This window comes from Myripristis murdjan, chromosome 5 (assembly GCF_902150065.1).
Source record: "Myripristis murdjan chromosome 5, fMyrMur1.1, whole genome shotgun sequence".
Lineage (NCBI taxonomy): Eukaryota > Metazoa > Chordata > Actinopteri > Holocentriformes > Holocentridae > Myripristis > Myripristis murdjan.
Window position 1 is genome coordinate 12,515,094 of NC_043984.1, and position 23,783 is coordinate 12,538,876.

The window sequence follows — 23,783 nt, forward strand, 5'->3', positions numbered from 1 at the left end:
GCAAAAAACACATCAACACAGCACAGCTGAGATCAAGGCCCTCGCGGATGCTGAACATGGAAAATGAATAACTTATTTTGGTTGTATACACGTGGAAAACGAAATTAATCTCAAGACACACTGCACAGAGGAAGGAGAAGACATAAGGGAAATAATCTTTCCAGTTTCTTCACCGAGCTATCTGTTCCCAGAATTCAATTCCTGCTCTCTTTCAGCAGTAGCCATGCCCTGTGGCATTTGCTGGTCAAAATTATTAACTTTCTAACTGAAAGTTTAAAACAGGCTCTCTGCGTCTGTTCCCCTGCCAGTGTCTCTCTTACTCACAGTTACATGTGTGTGTGCGTGTGAGTGTGCAAAAGGTCTAAATGTCCCTGCAGAATACACTGCATGCTTCAGATGAAAATAATACCAAAAAAAAAAAAAATCTTTATTATAAACATTTCAAAACTAGTCAAACAGATAAAAAACCCTTTTCATTTCTCACATGAAAGCAGATCGGCAACCTGCCATAAGCAGAAGCCACTGAGTCAAGGCTTTAAAAAGACTGCATATAGGAACAAAAATTTCCCAGCATAGTTCTGTCACACTTTATTTTAGCATTCAGATATCTATACAATAAAAACAAACACATGGAGTTTAAACTTAGCAGCTTGACTGAGAGGCCAGGGAGGGTTTTAAAACCACCACAAAAGGAGAGAGAGAGACACTGATTTAGTTTCTCTTCAGTCCTCAAAGAGAGCTATGCTGTCTGTTTCTATCTCTTTAGGACAGAAAATGTTATGTCTATTTCTGTCTGTCTGTCCCATGTTACTACGTGTCTTTTTATTTGATAGCTGACAGGTAGTGTGCCATCGCCAGACCAATTCCCAAATGCGAATCAGTCTCAGTTAATTTCTGATTTCCAGGGGGCATTATCAACGGTCGCAGACCAAAATGCCTCTGGATGCAACTGGATAGCTACAACCAATCAGAGCGGTGAAACATGTGAAAGCTCTGGGCGGCCGTTGAGCCTTGACGGCACTCCTCTGTCAGTCATCGCATCAATCCCGCCTCATATCGGATTAACAGTCAGTGATTGGGTCGATACAGATACCTGTCTGAACAGGAGAAGGGCCAGACCAATCTGCTGGAGCAAATAACATGAGCTCACAGATTCATCTGGTTCCTAGCTGACAGTGCCAGGGAGGGAAAAATCAAAACACAATGAATTAATTATTAAGAGAAAATTAGGCACATTTGACCAAGTTCTCCACAGTATTGATCAGTGTTGCATCACTGGAAGCTTCAAATGGGATATTCTAAGGTAAATTGCTCAAGACAGACAACTTATGACTTACAGGCATACCTGGTCATTGCTATGATATTCAATTTCGGTTTATAGCTGCTGTGGAGATATTGATTTTTTTTTTTATGTTCAATAAATCAGTACATACATGAGTAAATAAAAAATAAATAAACAACACACAGGAGACTTTGAGCCCATTAATGCAATGTGACAAACCTGCCAACAGCCGGGGTCAAGCAGACTATTGTGATTTAATGGTCATTGCCTGGTTCTAACTTCACCTCCTTTCATTTATACACCGCCTCGAGCAGCTGCGCAATTTACTGTGCCGCGTGCCTGCCTGGCTCACAAGAACTGCACCGAGTCAGAGGCTCCAGGAGAGCAACCTGGAAAATTCATTATTCAAACGCTGGGCAAAAGCTCCGCTAGCCCACAGCTTTTATCCTGCATCAGATTACACATCATCTTTGAGACTGCATTACGGTATCCCCTCCATTTTTAATTGAAGGCCTCTTGCATTGGTTCTAGTGTGTGTATGTTTTCAATGAAAGATATACAGCTCATGTTAAACCCTTCAATCCTCCATCATATGTTTATTTTGACGTCGTGGAATGGTACAGAGCATCTGAGGAGTCGGTGATCATCACAAGCAGTGAATTAAATGTATATCAAATCAAATCCTCACCATGAGCTTGGTGTTCGGCTTGGCCCCTGAAGGACTAAGCGGCATGATCAGGCACTCATCTGGTTCTGCTGTTACTCGCAGCTCAAGGGACCTTGGCTTCACATTAGCAGCATGATACACCATAGACATAGACATACAAGAACAAAATGGCCTGTTTGGCTGCAGTGCTTTATAAATTCATACATGGCCTCCTGTCTCCACTGAGTTCAATGTGACTGATGTTTCTACAAGCTCTATTTCTGCATGCTTCGTTGTCATGAGCAAGCGTGCTTGGCAGCTGCTTGCTGCTGAATCCAGATATGATCTTTGACATCCTGTTTCTCCCTTGGAAATATCTGATGGGATTCAGCATGCATTCTGATTGGCTGCAATGGACAAGTGCACAAACATATGATTTTGAAATTTAGGGCACCTTAACCATTCATTATGATGCCATTTATATTAAACATCCCACAGAGCCTTTTGAAACAGGGCAGTATTGAATATACCTAAAAGTAAATGGATTTTCATTGATTTCATATAATCTGTATTTACTGAAAGGCAATCATATCATTTCATCTTTCAGCATTTAAAACAAAACTCCTGCATTTTCCACATTATGTGTTATGTAAATTGTGTACAAATTACCTGAAAACTGATTCACAGGTATGATTTGTATTTAAGAGAACTCCACATGTATAATAGAAGAATCTGGTATAAAAACAGGTGGAGAAAAATAATGCAAAGTTATGTGGAGTTTTCCTGAGCTGCTGTCTCCATCTGACGTATCAGCAAACACACAGAAAGAACCTAATTAAAATAAAATTTTCAGTTTTCTTTCCAAAGTGGTAGATACGTTTTTTTACTCCAGATTTGCTCAACTATCATACAATCAAAATGGTGAAGTCGGACTAACTAAAGGCCTGCTTATTGTGGTGATTTTGTTGAAATGTATCTGCCTGTCTCTCTGAAACTATGCAGAAGGAAAACAGTAAAAACAAATCAAATTCACCCATCTCCTGCTCTCTCTCTCTCTCTCTCTCTCTCTCTCTCTCTCTCACACACACACACACACACACACACACACACACACACACACACTCCTAAATACCTGTTTTAACCCGGTACAATTAAATTGCCATGCATCTTTCAACTTACACTGGAAAAATCAAGTGTTATGTTTGACAGATTGCTGTAAAATATCTCCCTCTTCTACGATCTAGGTTAACTTCATCATTTAGGGTTGATATGCTTTTATAAAATGAATGCAAACACAGTGTTTAGTTGAAATGACACCTGTGTTAATGTTTCAAGTAATCCAAGTACAGTATAACCAAAAGGAAACACAGTACTGTAGTTAAACAGTAAACAGATACAGTCACTTTCTATCAGGCCTACATTTTAAAGACACCAATGCACAGTGCAATTTAGAGAAAATATTTGTGTTGAACATTCACATTGCCAAGCTCTACAGGCAAGATACAGCTGGTGACAGCCACACTGTGGGGACAGAAATAATAAGTGCACACACATACACACAGGTGCACACATTCAAAAATGCACACACATACAGATAAACACAGGCTCATAAACACACACACGCATACACATATACACACAGACACACACACACACACCTTAATTTACAGCCTGAACTGTCTCTGCTCATCTACAGAAGTCTGCCAGTGCACTACAACAGTGTTACCTAAAGGTGACAGGGCTAATTTGTTCTGCCGCCGTTCAAAACCACTGATGCATTTTGAGAGCTCAGCCTCGCTGCTCTCTCTGTGGCTTCACGAGCGGCTGCATGTCACACCTCATGTGTTTCTCTTCTTCAAGAATCTGAACAATTACAATGCACCAGTGGTCAGAGAAACTTCCTTCAATTTGATTTCCAGTAGTCTATGCAAAAAAAATAAAAAAACAAACAAACAAAAAAAAACAAGTGGCAAGTGACATTAAAATGAAAAAATACACACAAATCAACATACTAATTAGATGATGTGTATTTCAATGTGTATTTCGTATTGTTGTTCATTTTAATCTGATCATTTGCAGACAATGAACTACTAATGACTAGTGACTCATGAACACTCATAATAAGCAGTTAAACAGCAAGGAATGATAATGATAAAATGAGATAAAACTTAACAAAAAGCTTAATTTAAAAGGAGAGAACTAAGCTCAATTGAAAGAAATAAAATAATACACTAGAGAAAATAATAAGAACAACAAACAAAGCAATGACTTCAGATTTTGCTTGAAACTATCAACAGACTCTGAATGCTGCAAACACGCAGCTGGAATTCAGGTGTTTTACTTTTTTCCTTCTTCGATTTAAAGTTTGCGCATTCATTTACGTGTGCAGTAACTTTCACAGCCACTGGATCCTTGAGACCTGCTTATGCTTATTGTATAACTGCAAAAATATATAGGCGTCAGTGATTAAAAAAGGCATTTTCTTCATCACTGAAAAAAAGACTTACATTGCAATGCTATTCTGCAGGCTTCTCATACATGAGGTGACTTAAATATCAGCTGTGACTGCTTCCCTTTACTTGTTTAAGGATTGTGTTGCACGACTGACTCATCATGGCACATATCCTAAAAGATGATACATTTCCCGAGAGAGTAAACTGGATCTATTTAAGGAAGAGAACGGCGTGGGTGGGGGAGGGGTGACGGGGGCATTTGAGATCGTCGAACTCTCCTCGTGTTTTGCGAGGTCGACTTGTGACTCACTTACAAAAAAGGTCCGTGTTGACCAATCATCCTCAAGCATTCAGCCGTGAATAACACCTTAAGGTCCCTCTGCTTCGCGTCCCTGGCTGCCGACTCTTTGCAGCGTGCAGCCGTGTATATGAATTAGAGGTGTTTGGAAACAGTGGAAACAGATGGCTGCTTAACAACACTAAGGTTTGTTTCAGTCCCGCTGGGTGCCAGGATCTGTACAGTAGGCGTGGTCTACCATATGTGACAATACAATGCCTCGTGCCAAGAGAAAAACTGAAAGTCCGGTCTACTTTTCTGTGACCAACAAGTTACCTCGCACAAGGTGAACCGGCCTGGAGGCTGCAAACCACGCAAACAACATGTTTGGTGTAGGGATGATTTACAGCACCGCACAGAGGACCACATCGAGGGTTGAGCTTTAGGTTTCCTTTTGTAATTGATGATTGAGGATTAGAGACGCCTCAATCTGCAATTTACTCTTCAGGTAGTAACAACTGTGCAGGCTTACCTGCGCAGAATCCAGTCGTACACCATGACAGGTGGTTTCTTAAAGGGAATCGGAAACTCTAAAACACAGTCTGGGTTGTTCACTCATATCCAGGTGTTGTCTGAGACACCAGGTGTTACCTCCACACGTAAGGACACAGACACACCAATATGACTGAGAAAATTATGCTTTCTGTCTATGGAGTGTTCTCTTTTTTGTTTGTTTGTTTGTTTTGTTTCTTTATTATGCAATCAAAGAGAAAAGATTTGCAGTCTGCTGTGTAAGAGCAAATAGTCTAATGTCAGTGCCAAATAGGAAACTCCTCTTCTTCTACTGAGCCATTCATGCCAATACAGCAGTGAACCCTAAGCCCTATGGCAAGAGAAGGGACCCAAGCTAAATAGTTTGAAGTAGCTCATTCTGAATCTCAACACTTTGATTCTTCACCTCATGTGAGATGTCGATTATTTAAAACATAAACAAAAACATATTTGGAACAAACATTGGAAACATAAACATTTCCAAAATCTACAGTATATTTATTTCTTACATGTGAACTATTTTTGCAGGTCAAAAAGTCACTCAGTGATCGTTTAACCACTGCTCGACATATCAATAGTTGCTTTTGACATATGAGTTGGCCCATAACACAGTTTAAGCAGATCGTTTGAAGCTTGACTCGGGATTGTGATCAAAGTCTTGATACTTTACTTAGGCTCACACTGAGACACTTGAAAGTACCTCTGTTACACAGACAAATGTACAACCCTGCAGAGTATTTCAGATGGACCAGGAGGGTTTTTTGTTTCTTTATTATGCAATCAATGAGAAAAAGATTTGCAGACACAAAACTGATTTGAGAGCAAAACTATTAACCCTGCAATCAAAAAAAAATGTTTTATTGCAAATAAACTAAATTTGCAATTAAAATGAGAATCAAACCTTTTGTTTATGAATCCAAAAGTTTTGCTTGCTGTTGAGCTGAATCACATGGGCGGAGCTAAATGATGTACGACACGTTATACTGGCTAGATTTCGACTAGAATGACAGCATGGCAACAACCACAGCTGATGCAATTTTGGATTCCTTTTGGATTTGCAAACAAACACTTTTGATTTTTGATTGACATATTTGATTGATCAACTGATTTATTTTGCTTATTTTACTGCTCGTAGTCATACTCCCAAAACAAAAGACAGTCCATATATGTGTCTTTCTCACATTTCCTGAGCACATCACACAGACGACAGACTGACGCTCGACATGCAGCACATTTTGCGCCTGTGAGAAAGTCCATGCGAGGAGTAGTGGTCTTAAAGAGGTAAAACGGGAACCTCGGGATCATGGAAAGATAAAGAAACAAACTAGCATTCGCACGTCATTTTTATGTCACTCTGAATCAGTTCAAACAGTTTCACTGCACAATCCAAAAAACGTGTCTGATGAGAAACTGCAGCTGGCTCGGGTGTCACCAGGTAAACAGGCATCTGCTAATTTTCTGCTGAAAACACAGGACTAAAAGAGTTTTCTTTACGGCAGCTTTACAACAGTGATATCGGAACCGGGGCTCACACAGCAACAAGGTTTGTGCAGGATGAGCATCAGACAAGACAGCCTGTCTATTGTGCTGAAGACAGTAGAGGAGCACAACTCTGACAGCTGAAGGGAATGGAGCATTGTGCTGCCGCTTCGTCTGCAGAGACAATGACAGAAGAGAAAAGGCCACAGAAGACAATTTAGACTTGAGTCGGTTCGTCTCCATGGCGACTTCTCACTTCGAAGCGCTGCCCCAGTTCTTCCAGTGTGACTTAGCGCTAACAAGATATTTCTCACGGAGCGGTCTAAACATAGACAACACCTCAGACAGATGGGGTCTTACCGGGATCACCGTGAGTTATTGGCACTATAAAACCGTTAATCTTGGGGAATTATCTTCACAAAAAGAATCTCCGTCTTTTCCCTCCCACTGCAATAACAAACCTGTAGCACTGGATTCACAGTCAGTGTTAGGATTTATGTTTGTAGGCTAGAAATGTGTGGAAAGTCTCTGCTATTGATTAAAGGAGATTGTGTCTTACCAGAGTTCAATCCATTCTCCTTACGTGAACTTCTAAAGTCTCTCCAACAATTAACCCGCTGATTTACTAAAGCAGGCATAAACCAGTGCATATGCTAAAAAAAAAATAATAAAGGACGCAACAATTACCAATTTAGCAAGTGATTTGCTAGCAGCTGACAGTTAAATGAGCTCCATAATTCTGGCACAGTTGGCCAATTAGACTTCCAGAGTTGCTATTTAAACAGGAGGTTTGCAAGATGTGCGTCTTTCCTGTTATGAAGTGTAAAACAAATTTGATCTATTGCTTCTGAATAATCCAATCGAAAGGATTTAATATTTCTACTGCCGTCTGTGCAAAGATATAGCCGACACAAAGTTTTATTTTAAATATTCCTTATGGTGAATTGGCCATCCATGAAAACGTCAGGAGGAAAAATCTGGTTTCACTCAAGCCCTAATGCACCTACCACACCTGGGCAGGGGAAGGCCCTCATCTTCCTCCCCCTCTATCTCTTCCTTAGCATCATCCTCATCGTTACTCTCTTTGCAGGTGAATATTGTGCAGCATGCAGCAAACACCAGTGACATCCTCTCTGGACTGTACTGCAGCTCCAGCTGTGCAGTCGAGGCAGCAAAACCTCAACTTCAATCGAGCAGCACCACCATTTCTGGCTCTAATGTGGGCATCACTGTATCTCTGCTCTGCAGGGTAACAGGATTTGGCAGAGGTGTCAACAGCCAGGAGTGTAAGGTGTATGCTCAGTCTCCTTATGAAATGAAATGAAATGCAGTGTAGTCTTGGAATGTAATGTAACCCCTTAACTCCGATTAATGGGAAAAATGCCATGCAAGTCACATTTCATGAATTAACTTTGGAAAAACAAGCCTAGGTTGGCTGCCAGTAGATTTAAAAACAATTTTAATGACTGTGCCTGAAATAAAGCACTGGGCAGTAAATAGTGTGCGCAATCTAGGGTTAAAAAAGCTGTTTTTTTCTTTAGTAAATCAGACGCAAGGACCTATTACACACCCAATAAACCCCTCCTTCATTTTTGCACTTCCCCTTAAAATACATATTCATCAGTTCTAAAGTAATTTTGCAATATGGTGTCCACCTCCAGCTGCACTCGCAAAATCAATATGTTGATAAACCAGAACTCTTACTTTTTACGTACACTATGCCATTAGCGCCAGTGCAAACTTCTGTCCAAAGTCTTTCTCCTTATATGAATCATCACTTTTGACTATTTCCAGCACTAGTCAGAATTTCAACACGAGCTGACGTTTACCTGCAGCTCACATTGACGTCACTGCATGCAAAAAGGGTCTGCAGCGTAAATCCACATGGGTATTCCATCATCACAAATTGTTATCGGTATTGCTGTGCAGGATCTCTAACACTGTATTCACAGAGGGAAAAGTGGAGGATTACCAGCAGTTGACGTGACACCAGCATCTGTGTATATATTTTACATATTGTGGTCAGAAATAGCAGGGATGTTTTTTTTTTTTTTTTTTGTCAGTGTATAAATTCAGATTGCGGAGACAATTTTCATGACGAATGAGTGACAGTGATAGATAACACATACAGCAGGCATGGGCACCAGCAATCAAGTTGCATTTAAGTCACACACACACACACACACACACACACACACACACACACACACACACACACACACAGTGATTTCAGACTCAACTTGGAATTGTGACTTGCACATAGCTATTACAAATCACATTAAAGCCCAGTTTAGACAAACAAAACAGCAGCTTGGCGTCAGCTGCAGAGCCACTGAGTAATATTTTGTTATGAAGACTTGAAAACACTGACAAAGCTTAGACTTTATTGGGTAATTTTGCAGGGCAGTATAATGAATGAATTGATTACAAGCTATACCTTTATTTGTGGTTATATATATATATATATATATATATATATATATATATATTATTATTTAAAAGAACACCAAGCAATTCCCTGCAAAGTTTCTTCTTTGCATTCTACTCATAGCACTTCCCTCACCAGTTCTGAGGAGCCAGCTGCGCTCATCTGATGGCAAAATTGTCAACTTTGATGCTCAAGGGAGGTCAAAATCACAGCTAACTTACACATCATGATAGGTACTATTCCTCACTGCTGTGTAAGGGCAAATATACTATTGTCAGTGCCAAATAAGAAATTCCTCTTCCTCTACTGAGCCATTCAGGCCAACATAGCGAGAAATAAGGCAAATCATCCCCGAGTGCCCACATTTAGACTTAGGGGTCGATATCAAATCATTGTTTCAGGCGTTAAGGTTATTCATTTGACTCTTTAAATAGCCTCTACAGATTCTTGGCACAGCAAAATTTCAATATTGAAGGAATCATTGTTTATCTGGAGTCAGACGTGTACATCCCCACAGCTGGAGAAATCCTGTGGTGAGATTATGGTCCTCCTGAAAATGCAAGGTTTATGTAATTGAATTCTGTCAGTCCAACTGATTCATCGTTATGGGATCAGCTAAATATAGAAGGGTGTGAGGCTCTCATGTAACCTCATAAAAAGGATGTCAAGGATTTCCAGGATGAAGGAGTGAATGCCGCTGAGGAGAGGAAGAGGAGGAGAGAGATATTTCCAGACAAGAGAGGAGGAAATGTTCACAGGTCACTGCTGCAACAGGTGGAGCTCATCCACCTGGAGGCTCTGAGCGACATCAATCCAGAGTTGTCGGCTGCACAACAAAACAGGGTCAGTTTATCTGTTTCAGGTTTGCCTTCCACAGCAGGAGGCCTTAAAGCAATATTCCAGTATTTTCGACAAAATTCCCTTTTTCTGACGTACCCAGACTGAAACAAGATGTTTGGTACCAATTTCACCTCTGTGCACCCAGTGGTTTGGTTCTGGTGGGCAGCATTTTGTGTTAGTTTAGCATAAAGACTTGAGAAGTTAATCTGTGCCAGATCTTCCTACACCTTCTGCAGCACATGGAGATAGAGAGAAGGATAAATGTGCTCAGTGGTTACAGTTCCACCATCTAACTTCTCCAAAAATGACTTTCATTTAAAAAAAAAAAAAATCCAAGATGTGTATTTCAAATACACATAATACACTGTGTAAACGAAGCAGCTTCTGGGTTTCTGTAAGGTTTATTTTTTTCACTTTGACAGGTCTAGGCTAATGACTCCCATAGGCTTCAAGTCATTATGCTAAGCTATCATGAAATGCTACCCATAGGAACCAAACTACTGGGCGTGCACAGGTGAAAATGGCATCAAACATCTTGTCTCAGTCTGGTATTCCTTTAAAGCTGCACAAAGCAAAAAATGCTATTTCGAGCTGCACCTTTCTTTAGCGATGCACTACTTAAATTTTGTGGAGCCACTTGTCAGTTTTTTAATGGTAAGGTTACCAATCGGATCACTGACTGAAACGTTGCATTCTCAAATTCCAACATAACGCTGCGTTGAGCACATCATTCTTATGGCTGACTGACGTATTGATGGAAAGCTACACTACATAAATCAGACTTTTACTTTTTCAAAGACATTCCAAGAGTTTCACTTTAGTGTGTGCAGTTAGAAACGCCAGGAGAGCTGAGAGGGAGATCAATTTCCAAATGAAGTTTCAAGCAATAGCTAACATCTTTGTAGTTATATTAGGACCCGCCCTCCATCAGCTGCATCTCAGTCAAACCAACAGACAAACCAAAGCAACACCCTCCCCTCAGACCAGCTATAACCCATACAATGAAACAGAAAGGAATACAATTATGGCTTAAAATAGCCGACCTCTCCTTTACTGAATGCAATTAGTTATATTTACACTTTATGCCTTAAAATACTTACTTTGAAAAATACCACGTATCTCATTACATGATTAAAGCTCTGGAAATCGATCTGTGGTGATGTAAGGGGATGCAAGAAATTGAGCAGAAAGTCCAATGACACTGGGATTATCCTATAAATACAAAACCTGCTCTTGAGCAACACTTCACCTTTTATTGATACGACATACATAAATAGGCATACACAAAAGGCAGCAAAGGCTATAAAGGCAGCATTCAGGCCAAAAGTTTGGACACACCTTCTCATTCAATGCGTTTTCTTTATTTTCATGACTATTTACATTGTAGATTCTAACTGAATGAATCAAAACTATGAATGAACACGTGGAGTTATGTACTTAACAAAAAAAGGTGAAATAACTGAAAACATGTTTTATATTCTAGTTTCTTCAAAATAGCCACCCATTTGCTCTGATTGATTTGCTCTTGATTTGTACCTGTTGAAAAATAAATGATGGTCCAACTAAACGCAAACCGGATGGGATGGCATGTCACTGCAGGATGCTGTGGTAGCCATGCTGGTTCAGTGTGCCTTCAATTTTGAATAAATCCCCAACAGTGTCACCAGCAAAACACCCCCACACCATCACACCTCCTCCTCCATGCTTCACAGTGGGAACCAGGCATGTGGAATCCATCCGTTCACCTTTTCTGTGTCTCACAAAGACACGGCGGTTGGAACCAAAGATCTCAAATTTGCACTCATCAGACCAAAGCACAGATTTCCACTGGTCTAATGTCCATTCCTTGTGTTTCTTGGCCCAAACAAATCTCTTCTGCTTGTTGCCTCTCCTTAGCAGTGGTTTCCTAGCAGCTATTTGACCATGAAGGCCTGATTGGTGCAGTCTCCTCTTAACAGTTGTTCTAGAGATGGGTCTGCTGCTAGAACTCTGTGTGGCATTTATCTGCTCTCTGATCTGAGCTGCTGTAAACTTGCGATTTCTGAGGCTGGTGACTCGGATGAACTTGTCCTCAGAAGCAGAGGTGACTCTTGGTCTTCCTTTCCTGGGTCGGTCCTCGTGTGCCAGTTTCATTGTAGCGCTTGATGGTTTTTGCGACTCCACTTGGGGACACATTTAAAGTTTTTGCAATTTTCCGGACTGACTGACCTTCATTTCTTAAAGTAATGATGGACACTCGTTTTTCTTTAGTTAGCTGATTGGTTCTTGCCATAATATGAATTTTAACAGTTGTCCAATAGGGCTGTCGGCTGTGTAGTAACCTGACTTCTTCACAACACAACTGATGGTCCCAACCCCATTGATAAAGCAAGAAATTCCACTAATTAACCCTGATAAGGCACACCTGTGAAGTGAAAACCATTTCAGGTGACTACCTCTTGAAGCTCATCGAGAGAATGCCAAGAGTGTGCAAAGCAGTAATCAGAGCAAAGGGTGGCTATTTTGAAGAAACTAGAATATAAAACATGTTTTCAGTTATTTCACCTTTTTTTGTTAAGTACATAACTCCACATGTGTTCATTCATAGTTTTGATGCCTTCAGTGAGAATCTACAATGTAAATAGTCATGAAAATAAAGAAAACGCATTGAATGACTTTTGACCTGTACTGTATATATATATATATATATATATATATATATATATATATATATATATATATATATATATATATATATATACATATATATATATATATATATACATATATATATATATATATACACACACATATATATATAAATACATTTTGGAAACTTTTTGTAGCAGACCAATTGTTAAAAAAAAGGAAACAAAAAACAAAAAATAAACAAAACAAACAAACAAACAGATATTCGCTATAATGAAAGTGCAAACAGTAGGGATAAAAACATCATAACCACAGACTATGAAGATAACACAGTAAAGGGATGCATGCAGGACAGACTGGTAGTAACTGCTGACAATAAAGTAAGAAATTATCTTGTAGAATAACCGATTCGCTCAGCCATAATTAGGAAATAAGCAAATACAATTGAGACAGAACAACTTTATTGTTTTCTGTATAAAATAACCATTTCCTAATTAAATTTCTCTTTTTTTCTCAGACTGTTGACTGAAAACAGATACAGCCATTAGTGTGTAAAATACAAATAAATGTTTCTCACATTAATGACCAATATAGCATACAGAAACAAACGTGCTCCTCGATTTGGCCCAGCTCGGCCAATTATTATTATTATGATCATTGTTTTTTTTTGTTTTTTTTTTTTGAAAATGAGCCAGCTGAGAGCTTGTCTTCAGGCAAAATGATGGCAGAGCTCCATATGGCACTTCATCTCATTTTAGCTTGGTCATCTTAACCAAACCTGCTGTGGCACACCCGTGGTTAGGAAAGAGAAAGGAGAGATCCGGAGAAAAAAAGCATAATGAGCAGCAGAACTGAACAGCCCTGTAAAATTGGGTCTTCTTTGGCAGGTAAATTTACCAGATCCAGGTCAGTGATTGGAGAGTGTGTGACAGCTCATCACTGATGCCTGGCAGCGCCAAGAAGCCCTCACATGCAGGCGTGACGGTCTGGAGCCGAGCCTGTGCTCTGACCGCTCCGTGGAACAGCGCATCATTTGGTATTTACACAACTCCAGAAGGTACAGTGTGTGAAAAGAAAAATGTCTATTATTTAATGTGAGCGTGGCTCCAACCTCTCCCTCCTTCTTGATCAAAATGTGCCTTAAATTATTAAATCAAGGGCGATTCAGATGAAACCAGCAGAGATGGGCTCTCCTGAGGCTGTAAACACCAGTAATCAATGGCAGAAGTAATGGTTAGATTTGAGGTGGCAGCCGTGCGGAAAACAAATCCATGCAAATTTTTAAACGGCTTTATAGGATTTTGAGTTTGTAAACAGTAATTTCCACTAATCACAATCGGAGTAGGCTGGCCCACCACCCACACATGAAATAAATAAATGAATTAATTAATAAAATATCATTGGCTTAGTGCAGCTGGACTGCATGCACCCCTTACATTTGCCCCAGGGTCACTAAGCACATCATTACATTAGGCCAAAAGTGCATCTGACACGGCTGGCTCATAATGAGTCGCTTGGAAAAATTCAGCAACCACAATGGACTTAAAACAAACAAAGCAAGAATACCACTATAACATATGAAGAGCAATATTTAATTTAATGGCCTTGAAAGCAAAAGCTTGAGATTAAAATGGGAATAAAATCATCTCTCCTTTAGATTCCAGTAACTTGTGTTTTCTGAACAAGCTGCAGATGAGAGGGAGCTGTAAAGCTCAAACAGATACAATAAGATAACTTTTTCCACATCAATAAATGATGAGCAAGACCTTACAACAAGACTTTTCAAATATATCTTTCGACTTTAAAAAAAAAAAAAAAATTGGAAAAAATTGGATGGTTCTCTTTCTGGCCGCTGTTTTGAACTGTAGACTTCCATTGCTTTATTTAAAGCTGCATGTGTTGGGCCAAACAGATCCACCACCAAACATTTTGGGGCCCCCAACATTTCCATCTTGTATTGATTCATAACAACTGTTGGAGAATTATATGTCCAAGAAGAGTGGACAACAAAATGGGACCAAGAATGGAACAGTTTCTGCTACGGTGATCTATAATTCTTGCTTTAAAGTTGATTTTGTAAACTCCACCAGCACCAACTTGAGGATTTTTTTTTTTTTTTAAATGTATTCATGCATTGACTTAAGACTGTAAACTGAATGACTAGAAACTATTGACCTGTAATGTTCAGCTGAGTCTATATCACACACAATCCCACATACACGAGGAAGCCTTTTCACAGCTCTACTGAAATAACTTTACAAAGAATAGCACTAAATCTGCTGAATGCAAGAAAACAACAAATGCATTGTTTCAGTCTGAGGCTCACATCTGATTCAAATTTGATGATTCTTATACTGACATTTCATTCTTTCAGCTCAGGAAATTGATTTCTCCCTAAATCTACGTATGACTGTTTGTAGTTACAGGAGTGTTAAGCTGATCTTAAAGTAGTTTTTGAAAAATTGTAATCACAATATCATTTAGGAACTTTTTTTTAAAGTAGTGTGAAGTATTTTGTGACTTTTCATGCTACATTTTTAGTGTGCATCCCGACATCACCCAGGTGTGGCTTTCCCAGGAGAAATGGAGCTTGAAAATGCACAACAAATGTCATGCATTTTTTTCACCCTAGAACGGGGAAGTCATAAGTTAATTTATTTGTATTTATTTTCTACAGACATTTCCTAATCTTAGTCATGCCCAATTTATGCTTAACCCTTACCTTAACCCGGACGTCAACCAATAAGCCAACACAACCACTCAAATGACTTTGCCATCCTTGGAAAATAAATAAATAAATAAAATTGCTATACTGACCCTGCTATGTGTCACTTAAAGAGAGCATGCTGTTATTCCCTTCAGCACTATGCATGGCAAAATGTTCTTGTTCACATGAACAAACAAATCAACCAAACAACCACTCAACCAAAGAAGCCACTGCACACACACCGCCTGGCTGTTATGAGGAGCTAGTCCCAAACACTTTAATGAAAATAACAAAACCACATGAATGCTCGCTCAACTGTGGATCACATTTTCAAGTTAGCTTGACTTTCATAGTCACGCTTTATTCTATATTTTTAAACTTAATTTAACTTTGGCTATTCCCGAAAGAATTTCTGATATTGATGTAGAAATAAATACATCAGCTGTGCCTGTATATTTACTTAGAAAATGAGATGCTGTATGGTTTTTGCCTCGGGTAGAGTTGTCCAAAATTATGGTTAATCTCCCATAACCATCTGATGATTTCACTGCAGAGGAAAATCTTCGTCCTGCCTCTTTAAAGACATGATCGATGTCGACCTCTGGCAAGTCATATCACACAATGTTTGACAGGTTCTATACATCTGTTGTTTGTTTCTTTTTTAATGATGGCCTTTAGTATTCAAATTAATGTGCACTCATAGCACATGATTGTCCTATTAATCATCTCTAGGGCAACCAATCTGCCAATCCCAGCTGCTGTTTACAAAGGATTACTTGGAAATGGACAGAAATCGTAGGTCGACATGAAGAATTGCTCAATTTACTAGTCCATAGCTATCGCTATGGACTTCTTGATTATATTTTAAATGTGTTATATGGGCAGTCCTAATTTCAATGGATTGTCTTAAATATTATATTAGATTCCACATTTACCTATATCCACATTAACAAACAGCGAAAGGGAAAGGTTTAGGGTAAAAGTTATGGAAACACGTCTCTTTGAGAGGCAGTTTGACTAAAGTTTATATAGGACCTGTATTTCTGAGGTAAATAACCCTTACTGTGGTTATGACACAATGGCAGAGACTGAAAAGAGCTAAAACGTGTGAGAAGGGGGAAGTGAGCAGCTGTCACACGCCATAGTATTTTTAGAATTCCACTGTCATTGTCGAACTGTGTGGAAAGTGCCGGGAACAAAGACTGAATCCTATTGACAGCCTTGACAGTTCAACATTAGTATGTAACAACGAAGTTCACATACACAGAAATTGCTTAAAACATCGACTCTCTGTGTTCTCCATTTCACTCTAAAGGTCTGTGACACCTCTCTCTCTCTCTTTTTTTTTTATTTCCGGCTGTAGCGTACACTGAGGTGTGAGTTTGGCATTCACGTAAACAATTTCACCTCAGTTTGAGAGCTCAACACACAAAGAATAAAGATGCCTCACATCTGCGGATAAAACACAACCTCCAGAGGTGCACTGCTGTAAACCAAGGCAGCAGGAGCGCTGTGAAAGTTTGCCATTTAGTTTGATCCGTGGTCCAAACCGCGGGCCCGACTCTGGCCGGGTCACTGCTGTGTTGCCTGGTGGAAGATATAGATCCCTCTGGCTGAACTGTCAATGCACTGTATATCCGGCAATGTCCACTTTTTGTCAGCTTGATATTTTAAACTCTAAACGACTGCCAGGCTGAGCTCAACAGTTGCCAACAGTTTGGTCACTATGACTATCCAAAGCATGTGCCCTCCTTTGAGTCCACTCTCTCCTCAGAGCCTCAATGTAAGTTTGAGTTCTGAACAGGGATGTTGGAAAAAAACACAAGGAAACACAAACACAAAGGAACTGTCCATACTGTCCACTCAACACAATGCTTCACTGTTAGAAAACTCGATTCCTCCCATGAATCAGATGCACAGCTTAAATCATCAGCTGTTCTGTATGCACAGGGAGGCAGTGCTTCCTGGAACAGTTGTCCTTGGCAACCGTTATGACATTGGGTGGAACTGTGCTTACCTGTGGGCGGCACAGAGTTTTAAGAGAACAAATGGGCTCAGAAGATTTTGGCCCGATTGAAAATGAATACGTGGATGATGCTGGATGAAGACTAAACACATGTGAAAATGTGGCTCCTGTGTCATATAGATAGCTAAAGGCAGAGTGAGTAGGATTTTACTCATAAACAATGTATTGACTCATGTGAAAATAATCAATATTTATATCCCACTTGAAATGTGTGTTGGTGTGTGTATCTCCAGAGACCCTGCCCTCCATGTGGATTTTCTTTTTTTGCTGTTTTCGGGACATTTCTGGGTGTCCGCCCTTGGGCAGTGGCCGTGTGGCTCCCAGCCAGTAAGAGCACACAGTGCCAGACTGATAGCACGACATCCAATAGGAAGCTACGAAAACTGTGACAAGGACCGCAGAAAAAAGGAAATATAGTGAGGCAAAATGCCATGTGGACAAAGCTCGATCCACAACTTGTCTTTCACCTGCTGGCGAGCACTGTGGGAGAGGATGAGGATGAAGAACAACACGGTGTCAGTCTGTTTTCTGTTGGACAGGTAGGTGCCAGTGGGCCAATTTATTTTCCTAGGATGGCAATGTTACATTTTGGTTGGTTATTTCATTCTGTTGCCATCCTAAGAAATAAAAACTCGCTGCTGGCGGTTAGCATAGCCAGGGAGGAGAGGCTGGCTTTGAATGTTGTGTTTACAAATCATAACCAACGGTAAGACGCAGTGTTAGGCACAGGAAAACTAAGTCGATATCATTTTGTACTGATCTTGCTGAAACTTGGTTAATGTCGCATGCTACTACAATAAAAGTCTTTCATTCTTTGGTTCACAGTGTTCACCCACACAGTAATTTTTGCTCAGATAAAGCTTGTGTGTGCCTGTATTAAAGAATATACCGGGGTGTGAGAGACTAGGGGCGCGAGAGTGTGCAGTTAGTTCAAAGTCACTCAGAATAAACCTCATCAAAGCATCACTGATGCACATAATTCTCTTCAAAGAGGTTATAATCTCTATTTACAAGAGGATGTGTGTATGCAAAGGACAATGCACTGCAATGGCAAAACTCTGGACCAGAGCTCTGGCATAATTATTATGTGTCAGCAAATGCTCATGTGAAGTTCAGATAAATATGTGATTAAGCAGCATAACTGCCAACAAAAGGTCAGCTGGAAGTCTGCGACCCAGGTCACCATCCATCACTCTCCAAACAGAAGCTGTGATTGCTCTGTTTCAGTTGATCCGTTCACACTAAAAAGTCTCCTTTGTGATAACACAGCACCATCACTGCACATACATAATTTACATGAAAATATAACTGCATAATGCATGTACTTCTCACTAAAACAATGAAAGCATTCTGTCAAAACAGGAGCCCAAAACACCGCACTTTGATTTCAAGGCTGCAGAAACAGAGAGTAGAAAATCAAACATCATGGCATGTGCGCGCAGTAATAATGAATAAATAAAAACCTTTTCCTAGGGATATTTATCAAATGCTGCTATTTGTCTGTGATTTGCAAATACACTTTCATCACCGCTACTTCAGCACAGCACACCACAACCATGATCAACAATAACATCACCAACACCTGGAGAGAATATTCTGGAAATGAAGCTTCCATTTGGGTACAATTTATGCTGAAAAATAAAGTAAATGAATGAAGGTGCCATGATTTTCACAGAACAAGGCTACATTTTGTCCTTCAGCCTGAAGACACTAAGAGCAGGACAACCTGACAGTGAATATCAGCAAATTAAAGCAAGTAAGCTCTTGCATCTTAAATGCCCAAGCTAAAAATGAAAGATTAATCTGTTACACTGTTGTGCACTGTTCTTGTTAACTGTGTACCTAAATGATTAATAATTTAATTTTGATTATTTGCTTTCTATGTATTTCCTTTCTCTCACTCTCCGATCTCATCTCTCAGATGATAGATAACTAGATAAACAGATGATATCAAGAGAGATATAAACATAATAATTGCTTAGGATAGATAATTGAGATTATTTGGGGTAAAGTAATATGTTTCTCTTGATAGTATCATCAGCGAGTCTGAATCTTTATGGGGAATGAGCTGTCAAGAGGAGTGAATGCTTACACCTTTCCCTCACTGCTTCTCCTACTCTTTTTTTTTCCATCTCATCTATTTAGCTGCTAATGATGGGTAAACACCTTGTTTTACCAGCAACTGGACTCAAAACACCAAGTTGTAAGGAAAAAAAGCAACCGTGCTCATATGAGGCTAACACGCCTTGGAGAAGTTTCTAATCCGGTGAAGACACAGGGGTCACCACAGCCTAGAGATCTCAACATAATTGGCATCCGCAGCTGTTGATTCACTTCAAATGAGAAAAAGCACATTCATGTGGCCAGAGATGGAGCAGCCTGTCTGTCTGATGGAGGATAACAACTCTGAATGGAGCCCATACTTTAATGAAGGCATTTAAATCTCCTGAAGTGGTAATCTTTGAAATTATTTTTTTTTCCCCGACATAAACATGCATTTACAATCCCATATCTGTATACAGTATATACAATTAATTCATTGCCTATGCCCTCTGTAAAGCTCCTACATTTTCTCTTAGGAATTATATCTAGACTGTTTTTATGCATATGATAAGAAAAGTAAAGGCTCTAAACTCTCCTACAAGAAAAAAAAAAAGTAGAACGCAGAGGAAACAAAAAAGTCATTTATCACATGAGTGTATACACATCCATGAAACATCTGGCATGATGACTACAGCACTTTCTAAAGTACCATTATCCTCACACACAGTTACTCATTAACATTAAGAAACAAGCCGACCTGACAATACTGTACATAGGCAAGGCAAGTTTATTTGTATAGAAACTTTCAAACAAAGGCAATTCAGAGTGCTTTACATAAAATTTAAGAAAACATAAAAACAAGATTAAAAAACATTAAGGAAATAAGAATAAGGCATAAAAACAAACTTTAAAAGACAGTTAAATATAAGTTAAAAAAAGAAGAATACTTTTTTTTTTTTTTTTTTTTTTAAAAGCTACAGTTACAGTGGACAATCTAGTAAAGAGTAACAAGCAAACAGTAAAGTTTTAAGCTTGGATTTAAAATATCTGAGAGTTGGAGCAGACCTCAGATCTGCTGGAAGCTTGCTCCAGACATGTGGTGCACAGAAACTAAAAGCTGCTTCACCATGTTTTGTTTTGAGCCTGGAAACAGTAAGCAAACCCGTCCCAGACGACCGGGGAGGTCTGGACAGTTCGCAGCGTCGTGGCAGATCAGAAATGTACTTTGGCCCTTAACCATTCAGTGCTTTTTAAACCAGCAGCAGTATTTTAAAATCACTCCTCTGAGACACAGGGAGCCAGTGCAGTGATCTGAGAATTGGAGTGATGTGCTCCACTTTCTTAGTTTCTAGCGGCAGCGTTCTGAATGAGCTGCATGTCTGATTTTTTACAGAGGCCTGTGAAGACACCGTTACAGTAGTCAAGCCTACTAAAAATAAATGCATGGATAAGTTTTTCTAAGTCCTGCGGAGACGTAAGTCCTTTCTCACTATATTTTTAAGATAAAAGTAGGCTGCTTTTGTTGTTGCCTTAATGTGGTTGGTAAAATGTTGGTCTGGGTCCATTACTACACCAAGAATTCTGACTTGTCCCACCTGGAGACAACCTTCCCAATACTGCTGCAGGAACTGCGTACAGTAACATTAGCAATACAGGGCTACATTAGTACTTAGCAATATACAGTATCTAACATGCTGCAACTCAATCTAGGCACTGGCCCAACATAATAATAAAGTTACTCAGGCTGAGAGCAGCCACAGATGCATCACCATCCCTTCTCATCCTGGAGTGTTTTTCATATTGGAAACACAATGCTGATATTCACTCCACTTTTGGTTCAGAAATGGTTGCTTTTTTCACACATTTGCCTTCCAGTGAGTGAATATTACTCTGTTTTCCCCCCCTTGGATTTTCTACCTATCAAGTATGAGTTTCTGAAGGTACCCTGTCCGGGTATTCAGTCATTTTGGCAATCACGGCTCATGCTAACTGCTTCTGTTTCTTTCAACAAGCTGCTGATGCTGCTGAGAGCAACTGTCAGTGCATCTTCTTTTTATACAAGTTTTTTTTTTTTCTCCCAAAAAAGACTCCCTCTTTCAGACAGTAGTACATTACATCATTGATTATTACTTTGACCAATATTTATTTATTTGCAGTAAAAAAAATAATGGGAAAACTGAAAATGTAGCATACAAAACATACTTTTTAATTCAGAGATCAGTTTTCATCTTGCTAGACTCTGGATCTTCACAAACCTTGGGAGGAAAGTCTAAATTCAGTGTTCAAAAATGTTGTCTATGTGTTCATCCAAGGACAATTCAGTTTCTGCTGCATTTTGAGATTTTGGTCTCTGATTGTGCAGAATCACACCATGTAGAACTACATAGAAAACTACACAAAAGGTGACTAGGAGAGTATTCAGGTGAACATGAATACACTTTCTGGTTCAGAACGGTGCGTAAAAAGCTCAAACAAACCTTACATGAAATAAACTATTGCATTCATCATACAAACAGCGGCAATAGCAAAGCCTGATGTCTAAAAATTAATTTTAAAAAATGTTTTGCTGCAATATGGTAACTTCAGAAACTGTCATGTTTCTTGAAACCAGACAAGTGCATAATTATTAAGGCACTGTTAATGTAATTTGCAATTCAGGCGACATCCCCAAACAAACAATCACAGCAGCGTTTTGTTGTGTGCTGTCTACTTTGGATGGCACTATTTATGTGTAAAAGAGTCCTTGAATGTTAATATGTGTCTATGGCATAACAAAGTCGTGGCACAAATGGTGATTGCTTTTGTGATCCAATCAGAAAGCTCATTCTGGCTAATGGATGTTATAACCTGCTTCATGAATGCTTGAATGAAACAGAACGACATCTTCTCCTTCACTTCTGCTACTGGAGAGAAAACTAAATACTTTATTCAAATGAATGTAAGAAAATCTCTGCTGAACTCTGCCTGCATATAAATTGGTATTTAAAGCCGGGTTGAAGAGGAAGGCTTGTGACTGGATCCCAGAGCTGCGTTTGAGAGTGTAATGGAAACCATAAATAAACATGGTAGCATTATTTATAATGTCAGGTAGCTAAATACACCCGGGGCTAAGGTAGATGCAGATATACATGCAGATACACACGCTTGCATATGCACACAGAAGCAGGCGTACGTGCACAAACACATACACACACATACACATAACATGCATGACACAGCAATACAGGGGCAGCTAAAACAACAGTGTTACATCAGCAGCTCTAATTGACTGCAAGTTCAGTAAAAAAGAATGTGAAGCACTTTAAAACAATGAAAAGTTTCTTCCACTCATGCATTATTGTACTTCACATTTTCTGAAGTTTAATTCTCTGTAAACTCTGGTTATTCTTTCTGACACTGTAACTGTATCCACTGTCACTGTCTGGCAGTGTGTATCCTCCTTCACAGCACATGGAAGGTTATTAGTACCTTTCCTTTACCTTTCTCTGTGTACCTGAGCCAAACCCTTGCCAGCTGTGTGGTGAGATAAGGGCCATGGATCTAAAAATATCCCGCTCATTCGGAGGACAGAGCATGCCGTGTCATTCAAGGTTCTTCCTTGCGCCCTGATACAAATGTCTTCAGATGGCATGTCGGAGGATGTTCAATTGATAGCATCTCTTCTTTTTTTGGGGAGGTTTTTGTATTTGCTTCGTTTCCTTTCCTTTCTTTTCCTTTCCTTTCCATTCCTTTCCTTTCCAAGGTCCTCTTCAGTAATCCTTGGTTCTCTGTCCTCATCATTTACTTCCATTTTCCCTCATTCCTTTGTTCCTTTTTCTCTTCTCTTATCGCCCCCTTCCCTTCCCATGCCCCTCCTTTTGATCCCTATCCTGCATTCCTGCATCTTCTTTCCCCTTCTCTCCTTGTTTTGTACTTTGTCTTTCCCTTCCCTGAACCTCTCAACACTTTCCCCTTTTTTATTAACCTTTTTATTAACATTGTCAATCACTGATCTGCACACACATACACAAAGACAGACACACACACACCTGTCTGAGTGTCTGTGCCAGCACACCAAGGCCACTCTGCTAACTGAAAGCGGCCATCTTATTTCATTAGCCTGCTACACTCTGAGGGAGTGATCCGACTTGGGAAATGTGTAATGGACTGAGAGCAGCAAGAAAGGATATACCATGCCACCATTTGTTATGTTACCACAGAAACCCCAGCTAAAGAGCAAAGAGTAAAGCATTTTGTGGGTCATAAAATTAAGACCACGTTTCCTATAAACCCTGTTGCTTACTGTCACCATGATGAGGTTTAAGGATATTTGGAGATCCTTCCACGTATCAAGGCATGTCCTTGATATGTGGCCCAAGTTTGAATCTGGCCTCTCTACTGTCACAATCAAATAAAGCAGAAATGCCAAAAATAATCTTCCTG

At 39.6% G+C, this 23,783-nt stretch overlaps 1 protein-coding gene across 1 annotated transcript in view; it reads right to left on the reverse strand.

Annotated features, from left to right (window-relative positions):
- LOC115359562 (potassium voltage-gated channel subfamily D member 3-like) overlaps window positions 1–23,783 on the reverse strand; it is a 79,704-nt gene that overhangs the window by 46,605 nt on the left and 9,316 nt on the right. The window lies entirely within an intron of this gene.